The sequence below is a fragment of the Microcaecilia unicolor genome, chromosome 11 (genome assembly GCF_901765095.1).
Source record: "Microcaecilia unicolor chromosome 11, aMicUni1.1, whole genome shotgun sequence".
NCBI lineage: Eukaryota > Metazoa > Chordata > Amphibia > Gymnophiona > Siphonopidae > Microcaecilia > Microcaecilia unicolor.
Genome location: NC_044041.1, coordinates 191,130,142 through 191,142,855, shown reverse-complemented (window position 1 = coordinate 191,142,855; position 12,714 = coordinate 191,130,142). Strand labels below are relative to the sequence as shown.

Genomic DNA, 12,714 nt, shown 5'->3' with positions numbered 1-12,714 from the left:
TCCCAATACACCCGTGTGGATTAGCAGTTCAAAATAAAACTTCTCCCTTTAGGAGGTAGAGTAGTCCAAAGTGGCTCCCATCTAGACCAAAAACGAATCCCTGGAACACTATCCCATTGCTTGACCCCGCATCTATCCACCCTCATCTGTTGAATCAGCTGCATCCTCCATGTTTGTAAGGAAGGGCCCGAAGGGTAAAGCCAAGACCTCAATATGGAATTAATCCCAAAGAATATGGCCACCCTTTAAAGAACCCTTCTGGAGGGGCTGCGGTAAATGAGTAGTGATTAAAAAGAAGCAGTGGGTCCCAGACCAACGAACAATCCCACAAGGATTCACACTGGTATAAAATGAACCTGCAATGGAGTATCTCTGGATCCATCAAAGAACATGGGAATTAAAAAAGAAAAGGCCTTGACCATCCATTGACAAGTATGGTTTTCATGATGCCAACAATGATGACGTTCATCTAGACCAATGGTTTCCAAACTTTTTCAGCTCGTGGCACCCTTAGGGGTCCTTTTACTAAGGTACACTGAAAAATGGCCTGCAGTAGTGTAGGCGCGGGTTTTGGGTGCGTGTAGAATCATTTTTCAGCGCACCTGCAAAAAAGGCCTTTTTTAAAAAATTTTTGCCGAAAATGGACATGCGGCAAAATGAAAATTGCCGAGCATCCATTTTGGGTCTGAGACCTTACCGCCAGCCATTGACCTTGCGGTAAAGTCTCACGCGGTATCCTTGTGGTAATGACCTACGTGCACCAAATGCCACTTGGCACACGTCCGATACATGCGGCAGAAAATAACAATTATTTTTTGGCCGTATCGGACGTGCGCCAAAAATGAAATTACCACAAGTGTCACGCGGTAGCCGTGCAGTAACTCCATTTTGGCACATGTAGACGCTTACATGGCTTAGTAAAAGAGCCCCTTAGTGTCTGAGCAATTTTTCATGGCACCCCCCCCCCCCCCCAGCCACACAGGTCTCAACCCCTCCCCTCCCCCGCTCCACATCATGTCCAATATTTCTCCCTCTCTCCCCCATGTACCATCTCCACCAAACCCATGCCCCCTTGTAATCCATTATAATCCATTTTTTACCTTGTTCCTGGGAGGAGAAAGATGAAAAAGAGCCCAGACCTGAGCACAGGAGGGAGACAACATAATACCCTGCAGCCCTGTGCTCCCTCCCTGACAGCTGAGTAGTGAGCAGCCAGGGTCCCGGGGCGGGAGCAGGCCTTCAAATTTCCAGGCTGCTGGCATCGGCAGTAATGTGTAAGCGCTGCCTTCAGGCTGCCCTGAAAACCTTCTCTGTAAGCCACTTCCTGTTCCCTCGTAGGCGGGATGCTGTACAAAGAAGGATTCGGGGGCAGGCCAAAGGCAGTGCTTACATCTCTGCCAGCAGCCTGCAGCGAGCGAGCGGGTGGGTGGTGGAGAGAGGAAAGTGAAGGATACCGCACCAATTGTTGTTCCAGCACTCGGCGTGTGAACTCCCAAATGTCCCGCAGCACCCCTGTGAGTTTGCTGTGGCGCACAGTTTGGGAAACTCTAGGCTCATGAGGTACGTATGAGCTCCAAGCGATTTCCAGCCTTTGATTACTCCAAAAAAGGCCAGGTTATATTCCCCATCACCTTTCCTTCCCCTCAGACAAAGACCTGAGTTGTCCTTCTCTGGACTGAATACATATTTCGGAAGCATGAGATGTTATAAAAGGGAAATATCTTTAATTTAACCATAACATCCTTGGAGGACTGATCACTTCATTCTACAGGCTTCACAGTTCTGTGTTCTAATTTAGACACCGTATACAACCAGGCCCCAGAATACAGTCAGTCCCTGATAACAAACATAAAAGGGTTCCTTTTACTAAACTGCAGTAATGAGTCACCTTAGCACGCCCGTTCACGGGTTTTTCCCTTGCGCTACAGCCATTTTTAATGCAGCCGTAAAATGGCCGATTCTCTATTTTTTTGTATTAAAGACCATGTGTTAATGTTGCCATTAGTGGGCGGACATTAAAAAAAAAAATGAATGCATGAGTACTTACCGCCATCCTTTTTATAGGTGGAAAGGACTTGCGCAGTAGTTCCTGCGCTAACCAGTTGGTACATGCAAATGTAGATGTGCTAACTGATTAGCACAGGAACAACACCCATTTTCCGCCCCCTAAAAAACATTATTTGGGCAGTTATCGCAGAACGTCTGAGCATGTCCCATAGTACGGTATTTTAAGCTGCTGTAGGTGGGCATTAGTACCTAACACAGCTGAGTAAAAGACCCTCAAAGAGAGGCAACTGGGTCATTCTTCACTCTCCTCAGACTGAAGGCTGAAATTTCAGAGTTACAAAATGCATACAGGCCCCTGACCTTAAGGCAGGCTTTGTTACCTGGTGCCCAAGATTCAGTCTTTTAAACAATTTAAAGTAAAATTGAAAACTTACTCATTTCAGAAAGCATTTATACTGAATTGAGATGAGGCTCTGGTAAAATTTTTGCAGATTTTGCCATTTTTTTACATTTTATTTTTCATTTTATCTTTTTTTTTTGTTAGGTTGTGTGTGTGTGAGTGGTCTTGTTGAGTATTTACTTTCCTATTTTCAATGGCATTCTTTTCTAAATATTAGAACAATTTTATTGTAAAGCACTTTGACTGTTCAAGAAGAGTGATATATCCAGGGCTTTTTTTTTTTTGAGGGGGTACTGAGTACCGGCACCTTTTCCATTGTCCGCTAAAATTGACCCATGGTCCCCAAGTTTTAACGAAAGAGCTCAGGCCCTATACACCAATTCTGCCTTGTCGTAGATTCTGTGATTGGTTGCAGGGGGCCTGGCCATTGTGGGGTGGGTCCCTCAATGATCACCCCACCCATGAAGGGTGGCCTGGCATTTCAGTACCGGCACCTTTTTCGCTAGAAAAAAAAACACACCGGCTATATCAAAATATTTTAAAGTATTATAAACTCAGACCCTAGATCTTGTATGGTTTGCAGAATAAAATAAATATGCAAATTAATCTCACATTCACAAGCTCCTTTACTCTTTACAATATCTGACGTTGAAAGTTATTGTATACTATGAATTTTAGGTGCTTGTGTGTTTCAGTCCTCCCTTGTACTGTAAGCATAAAACCATTTGTAAAAATATACATGCACTCTTACTGCGTAAAGTAAGTACAGTTCTGAGGTCAGGATATGTGATTCCCTCAGCTGAGTTCTGACAAAATGTTCATTTGTCTGACGGTGTCCTGCTATTGGGACTGGAGAACATGTTTTGCTAAAACTTGGACTATACTGTGCTAGGACTCTGAGTTCTGGATGAAGCAAACTGAAAATGGGGGTCTGGCATCTCAAAGCATCTCTCCTCCAGTTAATTTTGGCAACAGCAGAGGCATGTTCCGATTGATTAGCCAACTCCCCGGCACCTGGAAGCACAGACCTTCCTTTCAATTAAGGGAAAAGGAATTTCATTTGTGTTTTCCAACAATTGAATTCATCCAATGAGAAAAAAAAATGTAGTTTAGATGTGCAAGGTCTTGGTCACCGAAGGGTCCTTTTACTTAGGTGCGCTGAAAAGTGGCCTGCGGGAGTGTAGACGTGTGTTTTGGGCACGCGCAGAATTATTTTTTAGCGCACCTACAAAAAAATGCCTTTTTAAAATTTTTGCCGAAAAGGGACGTGCAGCAAAATGAAAATTGTCGCATGTCCATTTTGGGTCTGAAGCCTTACTGCAAACCATTGACCTAGTGGTAAGGTCTTACCTGGTAACCGGGCGGTAATGGTCTTACCGCGTCAAATGCTACTTGACGCGCGCCAGAATTGAAATTACCACAAGGGCCACATGGTAACCAGGCGGTAACTCCAATTTGGCGCATGTTGGGCACGCGTAGGCGCTTATGCGGCTTAGTAAAAGGGCCCCCAAGTTTTTGAAATCTGGAATCCATTTTTAAAGACTATAATTGTGAATGAAGTAAACGTAATCTGGTGGACACATCAGTACCCTTTCACGTTACCCAGGAAATTGCTAAAAACTTACCTGTTCAAAAAGGCATACCCTAACGATCCAACTTAAATGCCTTAACCCTGCAACACAACGAAACCAAAGCTCATACTGGACATAACTTTACTCTTCCCCCTTACGATTCCCTAACATGTCTGTAACACATGAACCGTACTCTACTACAACATCACTCTGTATTTGTTCATACCGATATTGGCGATCGCCTGTATGGTACTATGTAAGCCACACTGAGCCTGCAAATAGGTGGGAAAATGTGGGATACAAATGAAACAAATAAAATAAATAAATAAACACTATGGATGTTGAGAAGGTTGGTTAAGTTCCTTCTCATCTCTCTATCCTGAATATTTGATTTATGATAGGTTGCAAGTGACGTGACCACATCACACCATTTTTGCAAAACCTTCATTGGCTACCAGTACAATACAGGGCTAAATTTAAAACTCTATGTCTGATCTTCAAGGCCCTGAAAGGAAATAGCCCCGAGTATCTGAAGAATAGGATGATCCTCCACACACCGCCAAGAACACTAAGGTCCTCCCAAGGACTTTCACTAACTACAACCTCTCCAAAAGACATTACATGATGTGTTGTCATTGCAAGTAGTATACCATGCCATACTTTGTATTGTTGTTCTAATATTTTTACTGCTCTAATTGCCTCCTGCTCATGTTTGATCTATTCTTACTGTACACCGCCTTGAGTGAATTCTTTCAAAAAGGCGGTAAATAAATCCTAATAAATAAATAAAATGATTTCTGATTGGAGTGTAATTTGGCAACATTCTGTCCTGACTCTGACTGTTTGAAAATATCAGTAAAACATGAATTAAAGAAAAATATTCATCTATCCTTCTGAATTCCACTGTGTTTGATGATTAGCGTAGCCATATTGTCAACAATTCTTGGATGGGTGTATATTGATGGCTATGAAAAAGCATTGGACTAGTCAACATTTCTCATTCAAAGTGCCAAGAAAAATGGCCTTTCAACCAAAAGAATTGCTCTTTGAAATGCAAGAGGTGATCAACCCACGTAGGACTTCCCTCTCATTCCTGGGTGAGATGTCTCAAAATGTGCCTCAAAATTGCATTTGAAATTGGTCAACCAGGCTCAACCAAGAGAGAAGCTCTCCCAGGAACCTGTGGTGCCTCTTTGACCCTTCCATGTTCTCAAATCACCATGAGAAGGTTGCAGAACCACTGTTGACTTTCCCTCAAGGTTTAAGGTTGATCGGTGGTCTTTTTTGGCAGTTACCATGTCCCCAGACAGATGACTAGATGGATATATTGAATCATGACTATAGGGATTTCAGTCCTGGTTCAAAAGGGCTACAAAGAACTATGGGTTCATATTGTGTTATAACTATTTGTTTCCTTTGAAAAAAATCTTCTTTCCTACATTTTCTAAGTGCTGTTATTTTAATGGGAAATGGCTTTTGGAGTCCCTCAGTTGGATCTTGATGAACGGGTGCTGTACTGTTATGGATTTATTGTATTGTTCTGCTATTTTAACTTATTACTGATTTATGTATATTCATTTCATTAACTGCCAAGACTTGTGGAATCATGTTCATTATACATTTTAAAATTATGGGGGTCCTTTTACTAAGGTGCACTGAAAAATGGCCTGCGCTGTTGTAGGCGTGTGTATTGGACGCGCGCAGGTGCATTTTTCAGCGTGCCTGCAAAAAAAGGCCTTTTTGGGGGCCGAAAATGGACATGCAGCAAAACAAAAATTGGTGCACGTCCATTTTGGGCCTGAGACCTTACCGCTACCGAATGTCTTAGTGGTAAGGGCTCATGCGTTAACCGGGCGCCACACGGTAGAAAATAAAAAATATTTTCTGCCGTGCATATCGGACATGCATAAAAAATGGAATTACTACCTGGGGCTCGCAGTAGCTGGGTGGTAATTCCAAATTGGCGCGCGTTGGACGCACATAGGCGCCTACATGACTTAGTAAAAGGGCCTCTAAGAATAAATAAATTAGCTGCCACTGCACTTAGTACATTTATACCTTAAATATCCCAAATACTCTCCTGGGGGGGTCTAATGAGGATTACACGCATGGTGCCTTCCACTTTCTTTACATTGGTTTACTGATATTGAGAGAAACTTTCGCAATGTTTAAACTAGATACAATTCAGAATAATTAAAAGGTAGATTTTAATAGATTTCCCATGGACATTATCCAAATCAATTTGGTTGCTTTTAGAAGGTAACTGAAATAAAGTCAAGTTGGCCTATCATCCTGACCCCCGCTCAAAGATATCTCTCAGCGTCCAATCATACAACTTTGATTGCTTATCTAGGTCAGATAATGATGCATATCCGGGTCAGACTTTATCACCTTCCTCCAGGATAGATAGATCAAGCAAGGGAACCTTATGTGATCCTCTTGTGCTCAGCCTCTGCAGCCCATCGCTTTACCACAAGGATGGCGCTGTTGCTTTAACATAAAGGGCATAACGGCACGATTGCAATTATACTGCATTAGGATTGGCAGCTGGTTTCATATTTTTCTCCCCAAGCCCTGGTTTACCCCCACAACGAGGAACGTAAGAGAGGGAATCCAAAGCACAGCCAAATGGAGCAGAAGAGCAAAAAAGCACAAGGAGACTTCAAAGAACAGGAGGCGTCAAATCAGGGTCTGTTCCATAAAGTACTGATTTGATGCCCCCTAATCTTGAAGGATCCTTGTGCTTTTTTACTCTTTTACCCCCCACAACTAGAAATTCAGCTTATGCTAGTTAGGGGGTAAAAATCAAGATTGGATTAATTTGTAAGTCTGAGAAAAACAGAGCCAGCTGGTAGACCAATAAAATTGGGGGTGGAGGCACCCCCTTGGAAAAAAAATCATGCATCCGGTTTTATATCATTCTCAATGGCATCCATTAATTGGTTTTTGGCAGCTTGTGAATGCAGCTCCCATCAGAAATCCAGCCCACTCCCCACTTTAAAGCAAACCAAAAACCAGAGAGTCCTCTTCTGGAAGGTACCTGCTAGGTCTCTCGCACCTGTAATCCCCACATCCGCAGTCCTCTCCGCACAGAAAATCATCCCCATCAGACAGGTTTTCAAAAACATTGTCTGATATTCTGCCAGTTTTTCTGTATTTTTCCCCTTTGCCTCGTCTCTATTTCTATCTCTCTCACTCTCTCATTGTTTGCCTGTAACTCATTTCCATTCTGCCAGTCTTACAGCGTTGCTGCCAGGCAGGTCTGGCAATATTCCAGCCTGAACTACTTCTAACCACGTTTCTCCTACACTTACTGCCTCTCTCCCTTGCTGTCCCTATGACCCTGTTTCTGTCACATTGTCTCCCATCTTTTTCTTGCTCACACCTGCATTTTCCCTTGTGTCTCTTTCTCCCTTTTCCTCCCACTCCCCCCTTCTCTATCCATCTCACTCACACCCTTCCCTCCATGTCTACTCTCTCACTCGTGTTCTCCTTCCCTCCCACTCCCTCTCCGTCTATCATCTCACTCACACTTATTCTACCCCTTTCTTCTCTACCCTCTCTAACTCACATTCTCTCTCCTCCTCATTCCCTCCCTCTCTACCCATCTCAATCACACTCTCCCCCCTCCCATTGTGTTTCACCACATACTCTCTTCTATCTCTCTCCCTCTGTCTCATCGGCCTCTGTCCAAACTCCTCCAAGCCTCTCCCTCTCTTTGGATTTTTTTCCTCGCTCCAGCTGGTATGCCCAGGAGCTGTGCCAACAAACAGGAAGAAAAAAAAAACCTGGCATTTGATTCGCTTCCCTCTTATTTATATATTTTCCAGTTCTTTCCCCTATAAAAGAAAAACCACCAACCTTGGCCGTTCAAGAACCAAAAACCACCCAGGCTTGCTGGACGCTGCCCATTTTTTCACCCGCCCGCTTGGCGTGGGGATTTTCCCCCTGCTCCTCCATCTCTGCCTCCGGAGCTCGAGAGGAAAGGTGACTGGAGAAAGCTGGCAGCGGAAGGAAGGTGGAGGCTGGTTGGAATCGGAGGATTTGGTTTACAAACAGTGCCAGGCTCTCCCCCTCACTTGCCACGGCAGAGACGTCAGTGGGGCAGTAGAACAGCCCCTTGCTTTTATATGGTGCCAGTCCTGCTGAGCAGCTGAGCATCATGGGACAGAGAAGGGGGGGGGGAGGAAGAGAAGACAAGTGAGAGACAGAGCATATAAAATCAATATTCTCACATCAAAGATAAAAGCATGTGCAGCCTGCCATATGGGCTTATTTAAGTAATGCAATGGGTCTCATATCAGTCTTGCGACCATAACCAAAACAGGCAGTGCTCTCCAACTAGGACAAATGGAGGACCTAGTCCAAAGGGGTGACCAGATTAGACATTGGTTACTACAAAAGCAAAAACTCTGCATGAAACGGAGAACTCGCGCCTTCTGTCATGTCTCTTACTGCATGGGAACTCTTGGTCCCCGCAGTAGAGTCCCTGTGGGTTCATCGGTAGAGATGTTGGTTATCCTGGAGTTACCGGTATTTGGTCTTCTGTTGGCAGGGGAAACCTCAAAGCTTGTTCTTTGGTAATAGAAAGTCATCCCACTGTCCCACCTTTCCATCACTTCCTGTTTATGAACCGCTCTTCAGTTTTGAGCAAGGTTTTCTTATCCTGGTAGTTGGAGGACGAAATATCAAAGTTTCTCTCTCTCTCTCTGGTCCCTGATCTGATTTTTTTAGTTGCCTCCTTGTAATGAAAACTAAAAACCCTTAATCAGTGAGCTCACCCTATACAACTGTGGAATAGTACCATTCCTTTACTCTTCTCTCCATGTCACAGCCTGTTGCATCAAACAGCAGATGCTGGGACACCCACACTAGAGGTGGCTGAATGATGATGTCAGGGTATTAGAGCGGGATGTGTTAAATAAATGAAGCAGAATATAAAATTCCAATTCTATAAATGGAAGCAAGTTAATGTCAAACACAAGATGCGATGAGGGTGTCACAGAATGGGATCAGAACAAAATGAGGTCCTGCTTCCTCATTAACATGACATATAGTGCATACCAGATGCTCTCTTAGGTGCTACACCTAGGGCAGCAGTGTATCATAAGAAGCTAAAGGGACAAAGGTCCAGTAGGAATGCAAGAAAATCCTTTTTTTCACTGGCAGGGTGGAGAACACCTGGACCGGACTTCTAGCCAAAAGCAGTGGAGAATTCGAGCATGTATGCAACAGCCCCAATGACAGGGAGAGGAAGAAGAGCACATAAGAACATAAGAGTAGTCATACTGGGTCAGACCAATGGTCCATCTAGCCCAGTATCCTGTTTTCCAAACAGTGGCCAAGCCAGGTCACAAGTACCTGGGAGAAACCCAAATCGTGGCAACATTCCATGTAGAACCCCAAAGAATAGCAAGATTCTAGAATCCTAAAGAGCAACACGATTCCATGCAGAATCTCAAAGAGTAGAAAGATTCCATGTAGAACCCCAAAGAACAGCAAGATTCTGGAATCCTAAAGAGTGACAAGATTCTATGCAGAATCTCAAAGAGTAGAAAGATTCCATGTAGAACCCCAAAGAACAGCAAGATTCTGGAATCCTAAAGAGTGACAAGATTCTATGCAGAATCTCAGAGTAGCAACATTCTATACTACAAATTCCAAGGCAAGCAGTTGCTTCCCATGTCTGCCTCAATAGCAGACTATGGACTTTTCCTCTAGGAATGTGTCCAAACCTTTTTAAAACCCAGATACGCTAACTGCTGTTACCACATCCTCTGGCAAAGAGCTCAGAGCTGAACTATTTGTTGAGTGAAAAAAATATTTCCTCCTATTTGTTTTAAAAGTATTTCCATGTAACTTCCTCGAGTGTCTCCTAGTTTTTGTACTTTTGGAATGAGTGAAAAATCGATTTACTTCTACTCATACACCACCAATCAGCTCATATCCAATAAGACTTGGATGCATGGGAAAAACACAAAGGAGCCCTATATGGAAAGAGGATGGGAACTAAACAAAAGTCAACAGTGCTTAGACGGCAACTCAAGTAGTTGGCAAGTAAGACCACTGCTGGGCAGACTTCTTTGGTCTGCGACCTGATTATGGCAAGGTAGATCTGAATGGGCTGGAGTGAGTTTGGATGGGAACGCTAGTAGACAGTGTTGGGTAGACTTCTATGGTCCGTGTTCTGAAAATAGCAAGGATGAATCAAGAACAAATATGCGTATTTTATATTACATTTATGTCATAATCTATGAGTATAATTCAGAGGTGGAGAGGTAGTCACCTTAAGGTTGATAATGAGTAAAATATTGTCAGTTTGCAACACTGTTGTGAGGCTCCGATCGCCTTGTTAGGGGACTGGATGGACCCTATGGGGTCTTTAACTGCCATTATTTATTGCAGTGGTTCCCAAACCTGGTCCTGGAGGCACCCCAGCTAGTCATGTGTTCAGGATATCCACAATGAATATTCATGAGAGAGATTTATATGCCGTGAAGGCAGTGCATGCGAATCTCTCTAGTGAATATTCATTGTGGATATCCTAAAAACCTAACTGGCTGGGGTGCCCCCAGGACCAGGTTTAGAAACCACTGATTGACTGTGTTGCTACCAGATTGCTTTTACGTGAGCATGTTTAGGGCATATATGGAGGGCAGTGGTTGGAAAGGTGTTGGAGGTTTAGGTGGACAGAGGGAGTGGGGAAGAGGTGTTTGAGCATGGAAATTTGTGCTCGTATTTATTCAAATGATAGACTGGATATATCAGTTTGCTCATTCACTGTGTTGCTATGGATAATTTTATGGGAGTGGAGGAGTGGCCTAGTGGTTAGAGCACCAGTCTTGACATTCAGAGGTGGCTGGTTCACATCCTACTGCTCTTTGTGATCTTGGGCAAGTCACTTAACCCTCCATTGCCTCAGGTACCAAATGAAATTGTGAGCCCTCCAAGGACGGGGAACTACCCAGTGTACCTGAATGTAACTCACCTTGAGCTAGAAAGGGGAAGAAGAAACAGAACCAGGGAAGAGGGCTTGCTATCACTGGAGCTGCAGTGGTGAAGGTGGGGTGGGGTGGGAGCAGGGGTGTGCTTGTAAATTGTTAACAGGGGGCTCTCTCTCGCCAGGAAAGTAAAAGAGAATTCAGGAGGGGCCCAAGCCCACATTTTGGGATCCATTTGTTAAAGTAGCCAGGGAGAACCGGCTCCCAAAAATCTTAAAAACTTAACAAACGGCTCTCGAGAGCCTGTGAGAGCCTGCTCCAGCACACCACTGGGTGGGAGGGAACAGCTACAAGCAATGCACTGAATTAAGCAGTGCTGAAGTCAGTTGCCAGGAAAGATTCAGTCAGTCCCCTTCAACAGCTGGAGCTTCGTGTTGGGTGGATTGGGCTGCTAAGTGTAAGGGGTGACTTACAAAGGAAGGTTTTGTATTTGAAGAAACTGAGGCTTTATTCAAATTGAAAAGATCTGGTAAAGAAAAACGAGTGTCTGTATTCTCTATGAGACGTATGACAGCCCATTTCTCAGTTTCTGTCAGACGGTGTTATTCTAAAAGAAGAGCGTATTTTCAGATGAATAAAACAATCTGTTGAGAGGGTGTCAATCTCAAATCTGATGTGGGAGATTTAGTTACTATTTAAAAAAAAAAAAAAGATAAAAGTGAGAATTGGTTATATCTTGAGAACTGTTAATGCTAAGAACTTGAAAATTTAGCGAGCTAAAGACCCTGTGGGATATCCATTAGATCCCAAATTAAGCAAATTTACGAATTCATAGGAAATCTGAATTATAAAAAAAAATAAAAGAATGTCGAAAAATACTGGACTATCCAGGCAAAAATTCAAGAACAAGGCAAGAGCTTTTGAGTACAGCCAGTGGCGTACGAAGGGGGGGGGGCGGTGGGGGCGGTCCGCCCGGGTGCACGCCGCTGGCGGGGGTGCCACGCGCCTGTCGGCTCTTCGTTTTCACACTCCCTTTGCCCCGGAACACGGTTACTTCCTGTTCCGGGGCAGAGGGAGCATGAAAACGAAGAGCCGGAAGGCGCGCGGCACCCCCCCCCCCCAGCGGCGTGCACCCAGGGGGGGGGGGTTCTTTCGCCGGGGGATCGGGGGTTCTTTCGCCGGGGGGCGGGGCGCATCGGCGATCCGCCCCGGGTGTCAGCCCCCCTAGGAACTCCACTGAGTACAGCTTTTATGGCAGAATTTTGATTTTCAGTCTCGAATGGTTATGGGCAGAGATTTAATTGGGTGGTTTAAATTATTTAGGGGTCCTTTTACTAAGGTGTGTTCCAAAAAGTGGCCTGTGCTGATGTAGATGCGTGTATTGGACACATGCAGGTCCATTTTTCAGCGCACCTGGATGTGCAGCAAAATAAAAATCTGCACGCCCAGGACCATGCCACCACCCATTGACCTAGCAGTAAGGTCTCGCGCGTTAACCAGGCAGTAATGATCTATGCACATACTATGCTGATTACCGCCAGGTTAGCGCCACACGCTGGAAAATAAAATATATGTTCTGGCACACTTAGTGGATACACGTAAAAAATGAAATTAGCGCCCGGGCCACGCAGTAGCTGGGTGGTAGTTCAAAACTGCGCTGCAGTGGGAATCAAACCTAGTTCCCCAGGTTCTCAACCCGCTGCATTAACCAGTACTCTATCACATCTAAACCCAAGGGCTGTTGATTTTGCCAGAGCTGCATCAAGGGTACGAGAGTAATGATCGCATACTATCA

The 12,714-nt window shown here is 44.4% G+C and overlaps 1 protein-coding gene across 4 annotated transcripts in view; it reads right to left on the bottom strand.

The window, feature by feature from the left end:
• Nucleotides 1-12,714, bottom strand: part of LOC115480505 (peptide methionine sulfoxide reductase MsrA 1-like) — an 83,379-nt gene that overhangs the window by 53,484 nt on the left and 17,181 nt on the right. The window lies entirely within an intron of this gene.